Source organism: Callithrix jacchus, chromosome 4, assembly GCF_049354715.1.
Source record: "Callithrix jacchus isolate 240 chromosome 4, calJac240_pri, whole genome shotgun sequence".
In the NCBI taxonomy this organism is placed as follows: domain Eukaryota; kingdom Metazoa; phylum Chordata; class Mammalia; order Primates; family Cebidae; genus Callithrix; species Callithrix jacchus.
Window position 1 is genome coordinate 7,433,688 of NC_133505.1, and position 23,101 is coordinate 7,456,788.

Sequence of the window (23,101 nt, forward strand, 5' to 3'; positions counted from 1 at the left end):
AATTCTATCTCTAACTTTGATTGAAAGAAAAATCTGCACCCGAATTTCCTTCAAAGATACGCTTTTAAGCATTTTGGCTGTTCCACTTCAGGACGTTTTTGAATTTAGTGAGTCTAGTTCACAGAGAATGCCACATGAAAAGCGGCTTGTTAAAATGGGTTGGAGGATGCTGTCTGTCACCTGTGACTTAAGGCGTTTCATTGTGCATTTGGACACGAAACTTAACCATCTAGCCTGCCCAGGGTGCTTGTTACTGCCTTGGCTTTTGGAAAAGGTAGAAAGATGTTAGCCCTGTATTTCCTTATCTTATTTCTTTGTGATGAAGGGTGGAGTGATGTGTGAATATGATGTTTTTCCAAGGTTTCTGGCAACCATTACACCCTCTGTCCATGATCTCAACTGGAGGACTTGAGCCAATTATTTCCCCACTGGTTTTTCTTCTCGGCCTTAAATCATGGTTTTGTAATGTATTTAAAGCTATGACTGTAATAGTCCTGAAAGGCTCAGCTTTTGCTAGAAAGATAATGAAATAAACTAGATAATAGCTACAGTTCTTCAAAACAGATGCTGGTGGAGGCTTTTCACACTGCACAATTCCAGGCGGAAAACTCACATAGGATACAATCAGAAAGTTGCCCCTGGAGTTGTGTAATTGTTCAGCCCTTGAATGGTAGAAAGAGATGAAGAGAACAATTTAAGATATATCCCTAAAGTCAGTTTCTATTCTATTATATTCTTAAAATTTGTACTGTAGAAGTAAAATCAGTTGTCAGTTATTAAAGGGATCATTACACAGGATTTTGATTTCATCAGATTATTTCTTTTAGTAAAATCACTTCCTAACAAGTTTTGGACACACGTACTTAACTTACTGTTCATACTCAAAGGTATTCAAAACCGTGCATAAGAAACCACATAAATGTCTGCTTTGGATTCATCAGTGTTACCACTTTTTCTTTCCACAGTGGTGAAAATGACACATGACTAAAAGTAAAACAAAACAAAAACAACAGCTGAGAACAGAGCTTTGAGATGGGACACAAGAGGTTTATAATACACCCAACCCTGCCTTGTCCCTCATCATCCACGCATATCCAGTTCATTAGAGAGTCTTCAGGATAGTGACATGCCTTGATCACCACAAGTCACAATGGAAAAGTGTTGGGGGAGTGAGGTACTCTGCTACTGCCAGCCCTGTGTCATAATTAACATAATCATTTCTCTCCTGTGCCACTCAGTCTACTGTTTGCCCACCTCCAATCAGTACTTTGGTTTTCGCTGGGTATGTGGTTGGAACATTTAGTTCAGTTTTACTTGTTTGCCTATGGTTATTTCAAGTATCAGTTTCCAGTGCAGGCATACAAGCATCAAGAATCCCTTGGTCCCTTAATGTATCTCTTCCTACCAAATGTTGTCAGGGTGATGAGATAATCACTAATGTGTGAGATCCTTTACTTGCCTGTTAGTACACCAGAAGCAGCAGCCCTAAATAAGCAGGCACTTCCTCGTTTCTCCAATTTCACTCGTAGGTTTGTTGCATCCCCTTGCAGAAATTCCCACTCCCACTCCCACTCCCACTCCCACTCCCACTCCCACTCCCACTCCCACTCCCACTCCCACTCCCACTCGGCAAGGTTCCTACTCTAGCAGAACTTAAGTTGCACAAATGGGAAGCACAGATTATACAAATGAGTATGAGTGATGGTGAGTGAGGATCACACTTCAGTTGCTCAGTTACCAGCCTAATGTATTTTAGCTATCAGGGATACATTGCTATAAAGGTCAGTTACACAAATAGTTCAGTTTTACATACTGTACATGTGAACATACTACCCAGTTCTGCAAAAAATCTTCCCCTTTCACCATAGCTGAATTTTAAATGGCTATCTATATTCTGAATTTGATTCTATATTCTAAAAGAGCCTTAAGATCCTACATGCTTTTACCAACAACATACATACTTGATTTTTAACACTGTGGTAAAATATACATAAAACTTTCCTTTATAGTCAACTTAACTGTATGGTTTGGTTGTACTAAGTGTATTCACAACATGGTGCAACTGTCCCCATTGTCCATTTCCACAACTTATTCACTGGCTACTCTGGGTGATGATGCATGTAGCAGAACCGCTGCCTGCTCTGGCAGTGTGCCTACTGTCACACCTGATTCATCTTAGTCTAACAGCACATGGAATCCCATGCTGTTAAATCTGGCTTCTGTGATTTTCAAATAGTGGCAACTTGCAGACTTTTAAGGAGCAGGAGATATGTGAAATAGGTACCAATTTACACAGAATTGAGTCACTGCCCCTTGGAAGATAACATCTCGTCAGCCTACCACTAAATGAATCATGGGTTTTCAAGATGAGAGTACCTAATCATATATATATCCAGCCCCAAAATCCTGATCTCCAGTCCTTCAATCTTGCTTCTTCCAGGACTCTGGCCAACTGGCCAATGTATTAACCACTGCCCAGGAATCTATGTCTTTCTTTACATTTCCCCTTCTTTACAAGGTGAAAAAGTTCTGTGATTACAGCTGTGGACACTGGGAAATTTCCCTTTCCCACCCTTACTCAAAGTCAGCATGATGAGGGCTTGTAGAGTGGTGGAAGGCTACTCTGTGCTAACAAAGTGTATCCATTGAGTTCTTCTCTCTGTTAGTTGATTGTGTGTAACCCTTCGTGGGGCCATAGGTATAAAGTGAGAGAGAGAGTCAGTAAAACAAAAGCAGTCAACATTGGATGCTACTCCACTTGTTCATGTGCCTTACTTGTTTGGCACAGTCCCCTTCCCTAAGCCTTTGCGGTTCTTTTCCCTCTGCCTGGGAACGCTTTCCTGTCAGCATTTTTTTTTGTTGTTGTTGTTTTTTTTTTTTTTTTTGAGACGAAGTTTTGCTCTTGTTACCCAGGCTGGAGTGCAATGGCGTGATCTCGGCTCACCGCAATCTCCGCCTCCTGGGTTCAGGCAATTCTCCTGCCTCAGCCTCCCGAGTAGCTGGGATTACAGGCACGCGCCACCATGCCCAGCTAATTTTTTTGTATTTTTAGTAGAGACGGGGTTTCACCATGTTGACCAGGATGGTCTCGATCTCTTGACCTCGTGATCCACCGATCTCAGCCTCCCAAAGTGCTGGGATTACAGGCGTGAGCCACTGCGCCCGGCCCCCAAATATCACTTTTATCATGCAGCAGAATATCACTGTGTTTGCCAAATTTATTGACTTAATGAATCTGATAATATTCAGTTCCCTATGAGAAATTTCAGGTATCTAGTTACCTTATATCTCAGGGCCAGTTGCTCATTCTCTGAGTGCTCAGTAGCAGACTAGAGGCTGCTTGTCAAACAGCAAGTGGCTCCCTGCCACAGTGCTAATGGCCTTTGTCCAGAACCCTAGAATTCTATGCTGTGACTCCTCTATTGGAGATTTCAAGGGACACCACCCAAAATCCTTAACTACCATTGACACCTCTAACCTCATTGGATCTGCTTGGCCACATGGCCCAAGTAGCACTGTAGCTCTAACCACAGGCTGAACATTCTAGAAAGTCTCCTTCTCTGCCATGCCCCACTCAGAAACAACAGTCTTGCAAGCTGAATTGTCAGGAAGCAGACACTGAAATGCAGTTAGAGATGCAACATTTTTTGAGGGATTAGCACCTGTATAAAAGGAAGCAAGGCCGGGCAGATAATGAATCTTAACTACATTTCAGGGTCAGCAAGGACTTGGTCAAACTTCTTGGGAACTCCAGGCAAAGACTGCCCGCCAGAGTTTTCCACATTGTGACCAAAATCGCTGGTCTTTTATACCCTTATCTTGCTTGGTCTCTGCAAGTGGGCTGTCCTGAAAACTGCATGGCCTTAAATAAAGCAACAGCCTGGAGTTGTGGCCAACCTTGTCTGAAGTTGAGGCTGCCTGTTGACCTCACTTCTTACAGCTGTGCATCAGGTTTTTCCTGAAAGGGAATCCGGATGACATATCTCCATTGACGACACTTACTTTGACCTACTTTCCCTTTTACATTTGAGAAAGATCTCCTCCAGGATTTCAGTGGCATTCTTTTCCAGGAAAAAGTTAGAAGGAGGTGGTTAATAAAATGAACGGCAGTCCCCACTGCTGTAGTTGGTTTCAAGGCCACAAGTGACACTCATAATTTTTCATTTCCACTATTTATTCTAGAAACTCCTTAATCCAAGTTACCATCTCTGCTGTCCTTGGAAAACTATCTGCTAGTATGACGCAGATCCATGTCTGTGAGCCCTTGGTTATCATGCCATTTCAAGCCAATGTTGCTCTAACTGCCTTTTAAAGCCACAGTTGGGCAAGAAGCAACAAGATGTCTCCAGATGAACCCCCTGCGTTCCAGATCCATACATATTATTCCCCACCCCAATTTACAATAATGTCTTTGCCTCATCCTGTTGATCAGGGTGAACTATTCATACAAAATGACAACACTTAGTCTTGCATCTTGATTCTTGTACACATGAAAGTACCAACATGCTTAAGGGCAACCAAAGTGTATCATTCACTGGAGCTCTTGCTAGGTCCCCTGATGAAAGTATACTCCTTGATGACCAAGATCTCTAACCATACAGGTCCTAAACTTGAAGAATGGAAAAAATCAATTCTTCTGGTGGCTCTCTTTGAGTTGTAAATGAATCCACCACTACACTGACTTCCTGGCTTCCCAGACCCATGTACTCTTCATATTTGGGACACAGAGCTATGTAGAGGTTTTGGTTCACATCTGGATGGTGTCCTGTAGAATGTAACTGTTCCCTCCATGCTGACCCATCAGTTACACCTTTATTTTTATTTTTATTTTGAGGTGGAGTTTCACTCCAGTCACCCACATTGGAGTGCAGTGGCGCAATCTCTGCTCATTGCAACCTCTGCCTCCCAGTTCAAGTGATTCTCCTGCCTCAGCCTTCCAAGTAGCTGGGATTACAGGTGCCCACCACCACACCCAGCTACTTTTTGTATTTTTTGTAGAGTGAGGGTTTCACCATATTGAGCAGGCTGGTCTTAAACTCCTGACTTCAGGTGAGCCACCTGCCTCTGCCTCCCCAAGTGCTGGGATTACAGACGTGAGCCACCGTGCCTGCCCCAGTTACACCTTTACAAGGCCATTTTATTTCTCTATTAAGCCAGCTTTTGGGTGGCCAGTATGGAACACAAAGAATGAATTCCTTGGTTTGGGGCTCCCTCTCACATTTCCTTTCATATATAGTGAGTTTCTTAATATACCATGGTATTAGATGGAATTCCATGTTGGATGCTGGTGCTGGAAAAGGAAACTGTATGTGAAAAATGAATTCTATTAGCTGGGCATGGTGGTGCGTGCCTGTAATCCCAGCTACTCAGGAGGCTGAGGCAGGAGAATTGCCTGAACCCAGGAGGCGGAGGTTGTGGTGAGCCGAGATCGCGCCATTGCACTCCAGCCTGGGTAACAAGAGCAAAACTCCGTCTCAAAAAAAAAAAAAAAAAAAAAGAAAAATGAATTCTAAAAATAAAATGCTGGCTTTCTCAGGATGCAAGATACCAAATGTAGTAAATTTCCATAAGGGAGTCAATTGATGTCCTTGAGGCGTGGTGCCACATCGTGGGCTCTATGCTAGCTTCTCTTGCTCAAAGATTAGATACTGAACATGAGCAATATGTAGCTCAGCCTAAGTAACTGAGAGTTCCTTCTGCTGCCCCAAGAGTAGTGTTTGTCTCTGCTGTCACTGTCACTTCATGTGTTCATTATGCCTGCTGTGGGGTGGCCGATCACAGAAGCTGGCTGATGTCAACTGGCTGCACAGTATTTTATAGGTGGTGTTTAGTCTGTTGTCTGTCGGTGTCTACACGTCATACATAAATCTATAAATCTACACACTTTATGCTCATTACATTTATTTGCCTCAACTCAGACCTCATTGTCTATTTTTTCATCTTTTACCTTCTAGGCCTTAGACTAATCATCCGGGCCACCTGCAACCATACATATACTAACTTCAGGCATCTTCTCTTTGCACATAAAATGGATGACCAGGAGCATTCCTATAGCTCTGCCCATTGGGAAGATTTTTTTCACCATCATCTTTCAAGGCTATCTCTGAAAAAGTCTTCTGTATAATGCTGCTGTCACCCATTTGAGGCTTGCTCTAACGTAACAAGCTGACTCATCTATAAACCAAAATACTATTTTCCCAATCTTCTTTCAGTTGATTATTTAGAATACCTAAACACACATAGATGTCAGCTAAGAGAGGCAATGATGCAACAGTGGAAGACTTGGGGTACTGGAATAAAATGAATGTGTTTCTGTGTATCTCACAGGTCATTTTCAAGCTTAATTTTATCAACACTTTGAAGTTATGGGCCTTTATTTCCTTCAAGTCCTCTAAATAAATTTATGTAGTATGCCAAGTTTCTTCTAAAATATAGTATCATAAAAATGCGAAAAGAAAAATAAGCAAAGAAGAAAATCTACCTAAGGGTTTTGAGAGGCAAAATTTTGAATTGTACCCAGACAATCACAGAGCTAGATTATTGCTTTTTAAGAAAAAAAAAAAAATCAATTTGTATATTGCAAACCCGTTATTTAACATTCATAGAAAACAAACTTACTAAGTATGTGCTGAGTTTATGAATCAATATTTTACAAGTATAATTTAGACAGACTTCCTGTCACGGGTCACTGTTCTGGTCAATCCCAAATGATGTAGGGAAAGGGTAAGAATAAGACGAGACATTTCTGGGGCCTCTCTGGACTGTTGATCAACTTCAACATGACACAAAGGAGACTAAACAAAGCTGCAGCCACAATGTGGGTTAAAAAGGTTACAGTCAGTGTAGCTTAAAACTAGTTACTACTTGCTGCTGATAAGGATTAGCAGCACGTTTTAAGTGCTGAGTTTCAGGCACTGTGCCTGACTAACTCTTTACATACATAATGTATTTCAGTCTTCAAGACCAACTTCAGTTTAAAAATTATCAGTACTGGTTTACAAGGAGAGTAGCTGAGGTCAAACGGTTGATTAAAATATTCGAGATTACACTGAAGCCAGGAATCAATAAATTTGAATCCCACATGACTGATGAATGCTACACAATCATTTATTTCGTTCCTGTAATTGCTAGTGAAAATAATAATTACAACTCTTATTACCAAAACCTTACACTGCTCTGAGACTTTGTTCTGTGTCACCTTTACTTAAATTTCACAAGAACACTATGGTTGATACTACCAGTGTCTCTGTCTTAATGGCAAAATAAAACACAGGAATAAAGTCAGTCTGCCAAGGTGGCACAATCAGTAAGTGGCTGAATCGAAATTAGATTTCCAAGCCTATTACTTTTGAGCATCACTCAGAATTTCCTGGTAGTAGGGGCTTAATATAAAAAAATACTAACAATAAATGATCTGGGGTCATTTTAAAGTTCCAGTTGAAAAATAACTTTCAGAGCGTTCAAATTCTGATTTCTACTACAATGAACATAGGACTTAAAAGTCATTCTCACCCACATTCAACCAACCAACCAAAAAACTAAACTAAAAACAGATTACTTAAATCCATGAGAACTGAGCTGGACAAACCACCAACCTTAAAAAGCAACCATAAAAACAAGAGAAACAGGCAAATACAAAGAATACAGTTTGGCTTCCCTGCAGAAGAATTCATAAGAGCCAGGAATTCATAAGAATGCTTAACTTTGACCAGTTCTTGGAGGCTTACTTCGGACTACTTGACAGCAGATTTTGAGAGCCAATCCCCAGGGCCCCAAACTTTTGTGAATTTTACCTCCAGGAGCCCCACACACTGCTCAAGGTAAAGATTTAAAAACAGTTTAGCACTGGGATGAAAAACAGTAACCATTATGAAATACCCTGAGGAAAAGCAATCATTTAAAATAATCCAAAGCATTCCCCATAACAGAAGCCTACCTGGCAAGTACGGGAAGTAACTTCAGAGCACTGACTTAGGGAAATAAATTACCCGAATCCAGCCCCTTCTAGCCTTACTGCCTATCATAAATGGGAAAAGCAGCCAAGAAGTACGTGTGAAGGTTACAGCCAAGGAGCACAGATCCATTTTAAGACTGAGACTTAATCATAAGTTTATACACTGCTTCATGTTTCCTGCCCTTGTCCACCACAGAGCTCCAGTATAACAACAGTAGATTAGAGCTGAAAGAACTGCAAGCTTCAGACTCTATTTAAGAAGGAGATTCTAGGGAAATCCAAAAGCAGCAGAGAAACAAAAACAAGGACAGTAGAGGCAACTGAAGCCTGTGGCAACTACAGCTACAGAAAACAGCAAACACAGATGAGCTCTGAGCCAAATAAACAAAGTCTCACGCTAAAGGCCTTATATACTTTAGTTCCTATTATCCAATACATTATTTCTAATTTATACCAAAAAATTACAAGGCATGCTAAAAGGAAAGAAAAAAATGAGCTAACGAGACAAAGCAAACACAACCAGTGAATATTTTGAAATTACCAGATTCGAAATGTAGAGTAACTATGATGAATATGCAAAGACATGAAATGGTAAAAGTAGATAACATGCAGGAATATCTGAGTAATGTAAGCAGAGAGATGGAATCTCTAAAAGAATAAAAAGGAAATGTTGAAAATCATACACTGTCACAGACATGAAGAATGCCTTTGATAAGATCATCAGTAGGCCAGACACAGCCAATATGTTAAAAGAAACACAGCCAAAAAGAAAATTAAAAATGGGATAGAATATCCAAGTACTGTATAGGTATAACATATGTATAACATATATATAATGGAAATACGAGAAGGAGGAGAAAAGAGAAAGAAGCAAATGCTTGAAATAATAATGGCTGAATACTTCCAAAATTAAGGTTAAAAAAAAATAGAACCACAAATGAAGCTCAGAGAATGCGAAGCAGAAAAAATTCAAAAGATATACATTGAAGCATATTATATTCAAACCATAGAAAAATTAAAGGCAAAGAGAAAACTGTGAAAGAAGTCAGAAGGAAAAACAAAACAAAAGAAGAACAGCAGCAAAAAACAGCTTACCTATAGAGAAACAGAGAAATTGCTAAATTGGACTTAACTTCAGAAACATGCAAGAAAAAAATATGAAGGAAATATTTAAAGTGTTCAAGGAAAATTAAAAAACACTGACAAATTAGGACTGTGTGCCCAATGAAGTTATACTTCAAAAGTGAAGAAGAAAAAAGACTTTCTCAAACAAAAACTGAGAGTAATTGCATCCATCAGATCACTCTTGCCAAAAATGATGAGTAATTCTTCAGAGAAAGGAAAAATAATATAGGTCAGATATACAGAGAGAACTTGGATCTTCTTTAAGAAGAAAATCCAGAGAATAAAAAGGCAAATAAATCTTCAATTTTCTTATTTCTATCTGATGTAACAAACACCTGTTCACAGCAATAACAACCATGTTACATAAATATGTATATATGTATGTGTATTCATATACCCATAGCATATGGATAGGTTAAAAAATAGCAATAATGTTTTAAGAATTGAGGGAGGAATTTAAAGTATTCTGTTGATTTATATGTGCATTATCTTTGAATCAGTATAGTTGTTTGAAAATGTTCTTAGACTCAGATAGTGTTTGTTCAGATGACATCACTGTTTATGTAGAAAATCTCAATGAATTAGCCCCTCTTCATAAAAATCCTATAACTAATAGATGATTTTAGCAAGACTGAAGGATACAAGGTCAGTATACAAAAGTCAACTGCTTTTTATACAGTAGCAATGCACAATTGGAATTTAAAATTTTAAAGACACCATTTGTATTAACACCAAAAACACACATGCAGTACATAAAGAGGATACCATATATATTAGAGAAAATCTACAAAACCCTGATTTAATCAAAGACCTTTTAAAATCGAATATTTTATGTTCATGAATAGAGAGACATAAAAGATGTTTAATATGTCAGTTGTCCTCAAATTGATGTATTAATTCAATATAATCCCCATGAAAATCCCAGCAAGTTCCTTTGTGGATGTCAACAAACTGATTTTAAAGTTTGTAAGGAGAGAGAAAAGGCCTAGTGTAATTAACAAAATACTGAAGAATAAAGTCAGAAGGATGCCATTATCTTACTTTAAGACTTATAAAGCTACAATATTCAAGATAGTGTGGTACTGGTCAAGTAAGAGACAAATTGATAAGCAAAGCAGAATAGAGAGCAAAACAAATACTGTCGACTTATCTATTTCAAAAAAGCAAAGGCAATTTAATGGAGAAAGGATAATCTTTTCAACAGATGCTATCAGAACAGTTTGATATCTATGTGCAAAAGTATGAATCTAGACACAGCCTTACACATTACACAAAAATTAATACAAAATAAATCTGAGTGCACAACACAAAACTATAAAACTTTTAGAATACAGCATAGGAAAAAAACCCAGATGACCCTGGGCTTGTCAATGAGCTTTTAGATATAACACTAACTTACTGGTATTGGCTAATTGTAAGACATGTACCAAATAAATCCAAGATGTTAATTACAGGAAAATTTGTCTGTCTGGGATTGGTGTCAGATAGATATACTAAACTTTATGTACTTTCTGCTAAATTGTTCTGTAAATACATAAAAATTGAAAAATAAATTTTATTCAAAAAAATAAAATGTTCAAAATTTATTAATTGCATTTCCTTATGCAAAAGCAATCTGTTAATTTTAGGACATTCAGAAAAATAAACAAACAATAGAAGAAAATACTCAAAATCACTTACAATCCTTACATGGAGAGGTAAGCACTCTTAGTGTGTTACATATGCACAGTTTAATACTGATATTTTACAAAATGAATTCATATTGTATATACTAATTTTTATTATCCTTTTAAATTTAATATTTTGTGATCATTTTATGGGTTGTTAAATATTTTTCCCAAACAATATAATTTTGGACATTTGTATTGTTTGCTTTTTACCCATAATGAGCAACAACATACTAGATGTCTATCTAATGCCCAATCACATTTTAAATAATTACCTTGAGTTAAGAAAATGCATCGTGCTAGAGGTATAATTACTCTATCTAGTAAAATTTACAACTGTAATGATGTCAGCTTTATATTGCCTAATTTCCTGCCAGCTAAACTAACTTCTATTTCATTAATAGTAAATTAGAAATTAGCCACATTCATCTTGAACCAACACGGAAACTTTTCATTTCTTTTGAAACCTCTCTTTGATTTAGATATTATAATGAAACAAAATCCAGATAATTAAGTTATTACGTAGCTTGGTCATGAATTTTTCTACTACGGCTTTCAGGAAAACCCCTTCAATTAACTGGCTTTTGAATATGAAGCTAGGTATTTAAACATGCAGAGCATAAAAGAAAAATTTACCCAGAGTGTTCCAACACTCATCACACATTTGTATCCTCTAAAGGATCAACTATTCAGCACTTCTCTGCTTCCAACTCGCTTTCTCATACTTTTTAAATTGGTAACTTCTACTTTCCTTAAGAAATACTTTCATAGGGAGGCTGAGGCAGGAGAATTGCCTGAACCCAGGAGGTAGAGGTTGCAGTGAGCTACGACTGTGCCACTGCACTCCAGTCTGGGTGACGGAGCGAGACACCATCTCAAAAGAGAAAAAGTAAAGAAAAGAAAAAGAAATAACTTTTAGTATTGACCGAAACTGCGTAAGTGAATATGCATTATTTATGGGAAGTCTAATAAGTAACGTGCACTCCACCTACCATTCTGATAGCAATATACAGTGCCCCACAGTAATGAAACTGATTAGAAAATGCAGAGAAACTGGTATTAAAATTGAGAAAGTCTAATAAAAATTTACATTGGATTAAATAATGAAAATGATATTCAGTAAGAAACTAAACCTTAGTCTTCAAGCTTTTCAGTAGAATTGATAAATTAGAACGACAAGAATAGGAAAGAAGCTACAAGAAAAACATGCTAGATCCTTTTTCTGCTGGCAGTTTCTTTTTTTAAACTTTAAGTTCAGGGGTACATGTGTAGTTTTCTTATGTAGCACTCATGTCACAGGGGTTGTACAGATTATTTCTTCACCCAGGTATTAAGCCTAGAACCCCTTAATAATTTTTCCTGCTCCTCTCCCTCTTCCCAACCTCCACCCTCAGGTCAGCCTCAGTATCTGTTGTTCCCCTCTATGTGTCCACGTGTTCTCATTGTTTGGCCCCCACTTAAAAGTGTACAGCAAAAGGAATGGTCAGCAGAGTCAACAGACAAACCACAAAGTGGGAGAAAATCTTCACAATCTATACCTCTCACAAACAACTAATATCCAGAATCTACAACGAATTCAAATTAGTAAGACAAAAAAAATCCTATGAAAAAGGGGGCTAAGGACATAAACAGACAATTTTTGAAGGAAGATATACAAATGGCCAACAAACATATGAAAAGATGCTCAACATCAGTAATAATCAGGGAAATGCAAATCAAAAGCACAATGAGATACCACCTTACACCTGCAGGGATGGCCATAATCAAAAAATGAAAAAAAGTAGTTGTTGGCGTGGATGCGGTGGTCAGGGAACACTTCTACACTGCTGGCTGGAATGTAAACTAGTACAGCCATATGGAAAACAACGTGGAGATTCCTTAAATAACTGAAAGTAGGACTACCATTTAATCCAGCAATCCCACTACTGGGTATCTACCCAGAGGAAAAGAACTCATTATTTCAAAAAGATACTTGCACATGCATGTTTAGAGCAGCACAATTGACAATTGTAAAACTGGGGAATGAACCCACATGCCCATCAATCAATGAGTGGATAAAGGAACTGTGGTATGGCTGGGTGTGGTGGCTCACACCTGTAATCCCAGCACTTTGGGAGTCTCAGGCAGGCAGATCATCTGAGATCAGGAGTTTGAGACCAGCCTGGCCAACATGGCGAAACCCCATCAATATGAAAAACACAAAAAGTAGCCAGATGTAGTGGTGGACTCCTGTAATTCCAGCTACTCAGGAGGCCGAGGCAGGAGAATCGCTTGAACCTGGGAGGTGGAGGTTGTGGTGAGCCAAGATCGCACCATTGCACTCCAGCCTGAGCAACAAGAGCGAGATTCTGCCTAAGAAAAAAAGAAAGAAACTGTGGCGCGCACACACACACGATGGAATACTACTCAGCCATAGAAATGAATGAATTAACACCATTTCCAGTGACCTGGAGACTAGGGACTAGTATTCTAAGTAAAGTAACTGAGGAATGGAAAATGAAACATTATATGTTCTCACTGATATGTGGGAGCTAAGCTATGAGGATGCAGTGGTATAATATAATGGACTTTGGGGACTGGGGAGGGAAGAGTGGGAAGGGGAGATAAAAGATAACAAATATAGTGCAGTGTTTACTGCTTTATGATTGGTGCACCAAAATCTCACAAATAACCACTACAGAACTTACTCATGTAACCAAATACCACATGTACCCCAGTATCTTACAAAAACATAAAAAGATGAGTGTCCTACTTCTGGTATAACAAAGCAATTTCATACAGGACCTAACCTTTATGCATATGAGAACCATAAACAGGTCAATTAAACAAAAATCCACAGTGACACTAAGTGAGCAACAGTAGACAGGTTTTGGGAAGAGTAAGAACTTGGAAAAAAGGATAGCTTGTACGATTTTCTATTTTTTGAGGTTTTAGTCTAAGTCAGCTGCACACAACGCAGCTAAAACTTTGAAAACATGATTGTGGGTCCTGATGAGCAGCAGAACCGAATCTGAGACAATGAACAGATGCTTAACAGTAGAGAGGATCAAGTGAAGTTGAAGCTAGAAATATTCATAATGAAGACCAAATCGTTTTGTATAAACTCCGCCCAAATCTGTTTCACTCCTGTTTGTTACACTTTCACACTTGCTCATTACAGACTCTAGCAAAGGGTAAATAGACTAGAGATTTGAGGTAAAGAATTTTTAGGTAAATTTCTCCAAGTTAACTGCCTGTTAAAACAATAAAAAGAACAATAAAATTAAAGATTTTACACAAAAAAAAGCAGTTTTAAGACTCTGACAAAAATACTCAAAAGACAATCTAAAAATTATTCTACATAGGAAAAAACAAAAATATTTACCCATTCGGAAAAGACAATCCTGAGATAACTGATATTACAATTTCAGACAAATATTTTTAGCAGCAATCGTACAATATTCAAGAATGTAAGAAGAATTATGCTTACAATAAATAAAACAAAAGGAAGTATCAGCAAATATGTAGCAACAATTAAAAAAGAAACCAAATGGATATTACATAAGTACAACATACGAAATCTGAAATTTTTTAAAAAGCAAACTCTTAACAAATAATGTATATGAGAGAAAGTAAACCTTATCGATCGTGATAAAAATGAAATAAAAAAGAATAGTATGGAACTATAGAGAAAGATCTAATATTGATGTAATTAAAGTCCCAGAAGGCAGCAAGAGTAAGAATATTGTAGGAAACGTTTTTAAGAAAACGATGTTCGACATTTTTTCAACTTGGTGAAACATACAAAGATTCATGATATTTTGCAAATATCAAGCAGAATAATTGGGAGCAAAACCACACCTAAGGCACATTAGCTGAAACGACAAATGTCAAAGATGATAGAAAAAACCTTGAAAGCAGGCAGACCCCACCACCAGCAGCAGGTTATCTAGAGAGGAAGCGTCATTTGAATTAACACTGATTTCTCATGAGAAAATGTGCAGGGAAGAAAGCAGTGAACTAATATCCTGAAAGCAATAATTAAAAAAAAAAACAACCAATTCTGTATTCTATAAACAGCAAAATTACCTTTTAAGAATGAGTATGAAATAATGCTACTTTCCAAAAAAAAAAAAAAGAAAAACTAAGACAATTTTTTTCCAACAGACGAGTAGTACCGTAAGAAATGTTAAAGGAAATTTTTCTGGCGAAACAAAATGATATATAATAAAAATGCAGAACTTTAGCAAAGTATGAAGAGCACTTAATATAGTAAGTATCTAGGTAAAAATAAACTATTTTTCTTTCCTTTAAAAAAAATACAATGATTTAAAACAAACATTATTATGTCTCCGGGGGGTTACAATGTTATGTATTTGTGATATATGTAACTGTAACACAAAGGTGGTTAGAAATTTTCTACATCAAATGTGAAATGGTACAGTATTGACAGTAAATACACAGAAAAATTAAAAATGTATATTATAATCCCTAGAACCACTACTAAAAATTAATGTAAAAGGTGAAGTTGGAAAGCTTATTGTAACATTAAAACAATTCTAATAATACTGCAGTAATCAAGTAGAATGTAGGAAATAAATAACTAAAAAATAGAAACAAGTAACAGAAAATGGAAAGCAAAAGGGCAGAACTAAATCACAACTGTATCAATAATCACATTAAATATTAATGGACTAAGCACTCCAATTAAAAGTCAGTGATTATCAGAAAGGATTAAAAAAACATGAAAGACTTGACTATCTGCTATCTCTCATTGATTCCCTTTAAATACAAAGACAGAGACAAGTTGAAAACAAGTCTACAGAAAAACTGTCATGTTTACAGCAACCTTAAGAAGGCTGAGATGGCTATGTTAATATCACAGGCAACCGATTCTTTGAAAGAAAAATATTTCCAGAGGTAATAAGTAGTATTTCATAATGATAAAATGTTCAATTTATCAGGAACAAATACAATTACGGAGGTTTACGTGCCTAATACGAGAACTTTAAAACATATGAAACAGAAACTCACAGTGTTTTACAGTCACAGCTGGAAATTGTAACATCACTCTTGTCCATTGATAGAATGCCTAGACAAAAAAAAAACAAAAACCAGATTGCTTCAGTTTCAATCACCTTGACCTAACTGATATTATAGAACATGCCATTCACCAACTAGAAAAAATACGTCATTTTCATGAGCCTATGACATCTTCACCAAGACAGACCGTATCTAGAAATATAAAGGAAGTCTTAATAAATTGAAAATTATTAAACAATATAGAGTACATTATCCGGTGAGAAAGGATTAAAACCACACAATTCTTTAGATAACTACACTTTTATGTGACCCATGGGTCAAAGAAAAAAATCACAAATAAAATTCAAAATTATTTCAAACTGAACGGTAATAAGGGTTCAGCATATTAAAATTTGTGGGTTACAGACTAAGCTGTGATAAAAGGGAAACTATAGCTTTAAATACTTATATTTGAGATGAAATAACAATCACTCTGTATCAGAGATAAAGTAGAAATCTAACAGAATGGGGTAAATTTTAAGTTCCCTAATGCCATAACAGGTAATCTGATGTTTTTGGAAAAATGGTTACTACTTAGACTTTCTATTTTTTAAATATTTTCTCTGGACCCCCAAAACAGTCCCAATATTTAGTTAACTAGACAAATTTGGACTGAGAATACCTGCTTTTCTCATTTCTTTCTTCTCTATGCCCCATCACGTGACTGTGGGTTTTTGACTGGTGGTTCCTAAGTACAGCAGGCTAAGTTCATCTTTAGTCACATCTTCTTGTTCTAGTATCTACACCAGTACTGATATAAATAACATCACTTCCATAGCGTTTTCTGATGATTAAATTATAATGGCTCGGAAAGACTGAGGTAGGCTATTCCCACAGGCATTTCTTACCAAAGCCAAATTTCATCTAAAGGAGTAACTGTGAAAATGTGTACCTGGTTCACAGATACCCTTCAAGCGAAGCTAAAGTCAAGTTCTCAAAGCTCTTATATTTTAAGGTGGTTTTTCAACCTTAATCTTTTAATGTACTCATGAATGCCTGGGTTTAGTTAATTCAGAATGAGAAAGAAACTATGTATGTTCCTCATTTCAGTGTTGATATCTGCGAATAGGGACCCACCCTGGACCTGACCAAAGGAGGATTATTTTAGCATTAGAGCCCCCAGACAAACTCCTAGAGATGAAAAAAATTAGGTTGGCATTTTTTACAAGCAAAGCATTGCAAGTCATTATATTAGTGGTCAGTAAGTTGTACTTCTTTGCATTATCTTACTTGGTAAAGAAATACAGCATATGGCATACATGTAATTTAATTTTAGTGGCCATTATATAATAGACACATTTAATTTCTAAAAATGTCACTGGTGTTTCAGAGTTTGTAGGGAAACATGCCCCATCTTACGTGTGTGCTAAATTTTATTGCATATAAATTATGACGTTGAGATATTAAAATATTACTATTTTGTGTTCTGTTTTGGGAAGTTTTTTAGGAGATCATTATTCTCTCTGAGAGAAAAGGAAAAAACTACAGGATTTTTAAAGCTAACTATTAATCACCATTTTATAAAGTAGTGCTAATGCCATGGCTCTCTCCTGTTGGCAAGTTGTATTGGAGATATCAGCCAAAAAATTATTTAAAAGTAATATTTGATTGAGGTAAAAATAGATCTAGGAAGACAATATTCTAGACAGCAGAAAACAAGATGAGGTCTGGACCCCATAACAGAAATTAAAATAAGGGTGTAAAATAAATCTAGACCTCTTTTTCTGGCAACATATTTGCCATGGTCATATGAGCTTGACTGATTCTAGTATCCTTTCTCTCTTTTTTCGTTTTTTTCCCTCTAGATGTAAAGGGATTAGTAACTGTGGAAATCATTACAAGAAAAGGAGGCAACCAGTGAAGCCAAATCTCGAGGAGAGTAAATCAGAAACTGTCTTTGGAACTGATCCTGCTGAGTTGGATGTTTTACTTCTTGAATGTTTATTTTCTCAAATAATATAGACAAATAATTTTGGAAAATCTATTACTGGATACCATTTTAATAAGAGAGCACTTATTTTTCTATTGTATATTTTATTATTTTACTTATTTACATAAAATGTGATTTTTAATTTATTTTTATTCATCTTTTCTAAAAATCGGATAACTGGGGTGAAGAGTGAGAAACACAGTTAACACTTCCTTTAACACAAAGCTTGCTGTATACATGTTCTAAGGGTAATACACATATTAATCATCACACACACCCACAACCTGTAATATCTTAAAGTACATAATATTAGCCGGCCAAATTTACAGATAAGGAAACACGTTCAAAGAGATTGAAAGTGACTTGCTCAAGACTAGATGAATTACAGATGGAAGAGTTTGAATTTGCTCCTGGGCAGTTTAGCTCAGCACCTGCATTCTCAACCACTCTGTTATATAAAGGGAATGTCCTTCATGAATTAAGTATTAAGTATTGACATTGTGTGAAAAGCCTGACAGCGATATCCAACTATTGGTCTCAATAAACCAAACTTCAAACTCCTCTGTCCATAAGATCTCTGGTAAAAGTTATGAGTCTTATGATGAACTCCATCTCTACATTGATTTTTGCTCCCCAAAAGAAAGGAGTGATTTGAATGAATGACCGTTAGATATCTATTTTAGCGCATAAAATTCCATGATTCTAAAAATAATTATCAGTATAACATCATCTAGATTTCCTTTTGATTGCTTATTATTTAAATATTTCATATTTCTGGACTTGCATTTAGAAATAAGAAGAGTAAACAATAAATTTAGACTTTTCTCCTTGGGATGATCTCACAAACATTTTGTGAGAAAGGAAACAGAAAATATGAACCAAAAAAATGGTTGAATGATTATGGTTAATTTATTCAATTAATCCTATAATTGCAAATAATAAAAGTTTCAATATATAAAGTAATATGCTAATAGACATGAATATATTTACAAAAAGTATTTATCAGAATGACATAAAACACTATGCATTATTTTATTTATGACCAGTGTGAATTTATAGTGATTATTTCACACAGACTCTTAGCATGAAGAGAAAAATCTAGCAGAAGCAAATGAAGGTGAATCACGAAAACACATATATTTAAATGCCAAAGCCCATTACAAAGTTATTTTCTCAAACTAAAAATCTATAACGTTTTCACATTACATGCAGTTTTAAATCGTCTTGGTTTTAATGTCAAATAGTGGATTCTTTTGACATGTATGTTTTGGTAAATCCAATTGCTTTTGATATTTCAGTTTGCAAGACTTCACTAAGGAATACTTGACCTTATGCTATTTTATGTTTCTAAAAATATGTATACATATTGAATTATGGTCAACCATGTAATTTGACAAGCTACAGTTTGTTTTCTTTCTTCTGTCACAAATTTCTCCAAAATCTTGTTAACCACAGAAATCTTCTTTGCTTTCTTTCTATACGTATCTCCTAGTTGCTTCTATACTTTTTGAAAAAAAAATTATTATACTTTAAGTTCTGGGGTACACGTGCAGAATGCACAGGTTTGTTACATAGGTATACACGTGCCATGGTGACTTGCTGCACCCATCCATCAGTCATCTACATTAGGTATTTCTCCTAATGCTATCCCTCCCCCAGCTCTCCACCTCTGACAGGCCCCAGTGAGTAATGTTCTCCTCCCTGTGTCCATGTGTTCTCATTGTTCACCTCCCACTTAGTGAGAACATGCGGTGTTTGCTTTTCCGTTCCTGAGTTTGCTGAGAATCATGGTTTCCAGTTTCATCCATATCCCTACAAAGGACATGAACTCATCCTTACTTCTCTTGATACATAGTGTTTAAAAGTATGTGGCAAAGGAAGTGATAAGCAAGTATTATCTTCCTGCTATGTTTTTTAAGCAGACAATTGCCTGCTAAGGGGAAAAAGATCCTGATTAATAAAGAACTTTCTAAAAACATTCCAATAGTCAAATTAGGGCAATTTCAATTGAAGCAACTGAAATGCTCAGCATACCGACACGTTTTTTATTTTCCCAGGATTGTCCTGATACTATTTGTTCTGTCATAGAGTGGGATTCACCTGCTACTTCTGCCATTGTTATCAGTATCCAGGCATTTTCCCTCCCATTTCCTCTCTGAGCAGTTTTCTGGCCCAGCTCAATTAAAGGACAAATCCATTTCAGTCTGCAGCCTAGGAATTATAATGAAGTCAGCTGTCAAACTCCTATCTCACAGCTGCCCCTCTGTGGGTAATCTGATGGCCACTTGTCAGCTGTTTCACCCAGTCAAGCACAGACAAAGGGCCTCTGATGGCCCGCTTTATTCTCATCAATCTACATTGAGGCAGATGTTGAAATCCCAACAGGAAAAGGTATAATTTGATTTAGCATTCAGAACTGCCGCCTCCTGATACATCGGGTCTCTGTGAACTCCACGTTCTTTTGTAACCATGAGGCAAATGACTTACCGTTTATTTATTTCCCTAATTCCACCATTGAAAATAATGCTTTAGAATGGTATTTGGGGATACAGAATATTGCTCAATGGAATATACAATACAATAAATCCCTAGATTACACAAGGTGGAATCAGGTGATTTTAAAAGAGATTTCTATAATTTTGTAAAAACCCTAAAGTGAGCCAAAAGAATCAAATAGCTGTGCATTCACTCATTTTTTTCTATCAACAAAGATAAATATTAGAAAGACCTTAGATTTTTTCCCCTAGATTAGAAATATCAAACTGCAAGATTTGATTGAGAGAAATGAAGATAATTGATCCTACACATACTCTAAGTTTTCCCTTCTCCAACCACAAGCAACGTAATGAAGTTACCTGTTTCTTAATGCAACACTTTTAAAAAAAAATAACTTATGTCAATATACATCCTATCAAATATACTCAAAACTGTTGAAAATATGTGATTTTAATGACAAGATTACTATCACTGTTTACAGCAGTTATATTTCCTACCTTAAGACAAATTAACTGAAAACTAGCTTCAAACAAAAGTTTGTCTTCTGATTACTGAATATCTCATAAAAATGGTTTGGCGAGGCAGCCCACTTATCGCAATATCTGCTTTAGAAAAGGGAACAGAAGTATCTATGACTGCGTATTTGCGGCTCTTCTACACTGAGAATTGGGGCCTTTCCCAACCCAGGTTCTGCTGTTTATTTAGGAAATGACTTTCGCTTGGGGCATTGTTCTTTAGGTTAATTTTGACTCTAGCTGTCAGATTGTAAACTTTATTCTCTTTTGTGTTATTTTTAAAAGTCGACATAATATTAAAATTATGAGGTAAAAAAGCGGGATATATTTTTCCTGCATATCGAATAAATGAAAGTCATTTTTCAGTAGCCTAGAGTGGCAACTTTGCAGTGGTTTTGATAATTATTTAAAACATTCATGTTTCTAAGAAGAGAGTAATATTGTAGACTGAAGTTTCAATCCAAGTATTTTAACTGCTGCTATTGCAAGAAACACAGAGAGGTAACATATGATTTTAAGAAGATAAGGCCAAATCCTTGGTGGCAAAACGTTCAATGGCATTTAATAAGGACACACACTTTGATGCCCATACTAGAAAAAATGAGTTACAGAAATCAGTGTTTTTAAAAATTTATATTTCAATATGACAGTGTTTTCTTATGCAAATGATTTCAATAAATGCTTTCCTATGTCTGAAGGTCAAGATGGGATGTGTGTGTATATGTGTGCCTGCACACCCAAGTGATTTAAGAATGACAAGGGTTTGCTGTACAAAGCGAAGATGAGGACATAATCATTCTGCCATTGCTAGTAAAATCAATATCTGCCTATCTTTTGTCTGGCCTCTGAGAACAGCCCTGATGTTGATTTGTTCTAAGAGAAGAGTTTTCATAAAGAGAAGAATGAAAGCTCATACCTGCTTGGGGTTTGTGTGTGAACATGGTGGCAGAATGCAGGAAGGCGGACTGGCCATTAAATTTCTGCGTATTGTCCTAATCTTAGAACAAAGATGATCCTTAGACTCGCTTCTAGAAAATAAGTTTATATAGTGACTTCTTTTTAGAAGAATTGCTTATTTTAAATATATTCAGTAGCTCGATTTTCTTCTATAGGAATGATTCAAAGTTTGGGGACTGCTGGGAATCACCTTTTAGGGTATATGTGATGTCAAAACGATTGTCATAATAATAATAAAATGGTATTTGCCTTTTTTTATTACATTTTTTCATGGGTATAGAGTGGAGTTTTCCAGCAGTGAATGAAACGTGCACTTGAGTCTAATTTTTTTTTTTTTTTTTTAAGCCAGAGTTCCGCTCTTGTTACCCAGGCTGGAGTGCAATGGCACGATCTCGGCTCACTGCAACCTCTGCCTCCTGGGTTCAGGCAATTCTCCTGCCTCAGCCTCCCGAGTAGCTTGGATTACAGGCACGCGCCACCATGCCCAGCTAATTTTTTGTACTTTTAGTAGAGATGGGGTTTCACCATGTTGACCAGGATGGTCTTGATCTCTTGACCTCGTGATCCACCCGCCTCGGCCTCCCAAAGTGCTGGGATTACAGACGTGAGCCACCACGCCCGGCTGGAGTGTAATGTTTTTAAATTCTTCTAATATTACTTCAAATGTAACAAATATCAATGGATATAACCCACATAAGCGAAAGCTCTCTGGGGTGTTCAGTAATTCAAGAGTGTTGCAATGGACTGAATTTTGTCGTGCCCTGGCCCCAAATCCGTATGATACCGCCCTAAGTCCTAATGTGACTATATTTGGAGATAGGATTTTTAGGAAATAATGAAGGTTGAATGAAGTTGTAAGAGTAAGGTCCTAACCTGACAGAGGTGGTAGCCTTATAAGAAGAGGAGACCTCTTTTTCTCTTTCTGTCCTTTCACAAGCACAGAGGAAAGACCACATGAGGACACAGTAAAAAGGTGGCCATCTAGAAGCCAGGAAGAGCACCCTCACCAGAAGTTGACCACGCTGACACCGTGATCTAGACTTCCTGCCTCCAGAACAGTAAAAAAATAAATTTCTGCTGTTTAGGCCACCACATTTTATCTGCTGTCTGAAGCACAAGTAGATTCGTACAAATTTAAATGCGTGGTGAAAGTTCTAAGAACCACTGATCTATATCAGTAAAATGAGGATTCTGGAGTCGCTCTAGGCTCAAAGAAGGAAACCAAAATCCATGAGCACATGGGCTGCAATTATGACTTTGAACAAAATAGGTAACATATTGTGCTGAAAAATGCTTTAAAATGTTAGTCTTTGCCATAACAATGAGTTAAGAGATAAAGCTATAATACCTCTACGCTTACTCCAAAATCCTTAGCTCTACATTCAAAGCCCTATGC

At 36.7% G+C, this 23,101-nt stretch overlaps 1 protein-coding gene across 5 annotated transcripts in view; it reads right to left on the bottom strand.

The window, feature by feature from the left end:
- LOC144582011 (uncharacterized) overlaps positions 1–23,101 on the bottom strand; it is a 449,998-nt gene that overhangs the window by 22,704 nt on the left and 404,193 nt on the right. For all 5 annotated transcript variants that reach the window (XR_013533633.1, XR_013533634.1, XR_013533636.1 and 2 more), the window contains one exon: positions 15,760–15,817. The gene's annotated coding sequence lies outside the window, so the exon portion shown is untranslated. The remainder of the gene's footprint in view (positions 1–15,759; positions 15,818–23,101) is intronic.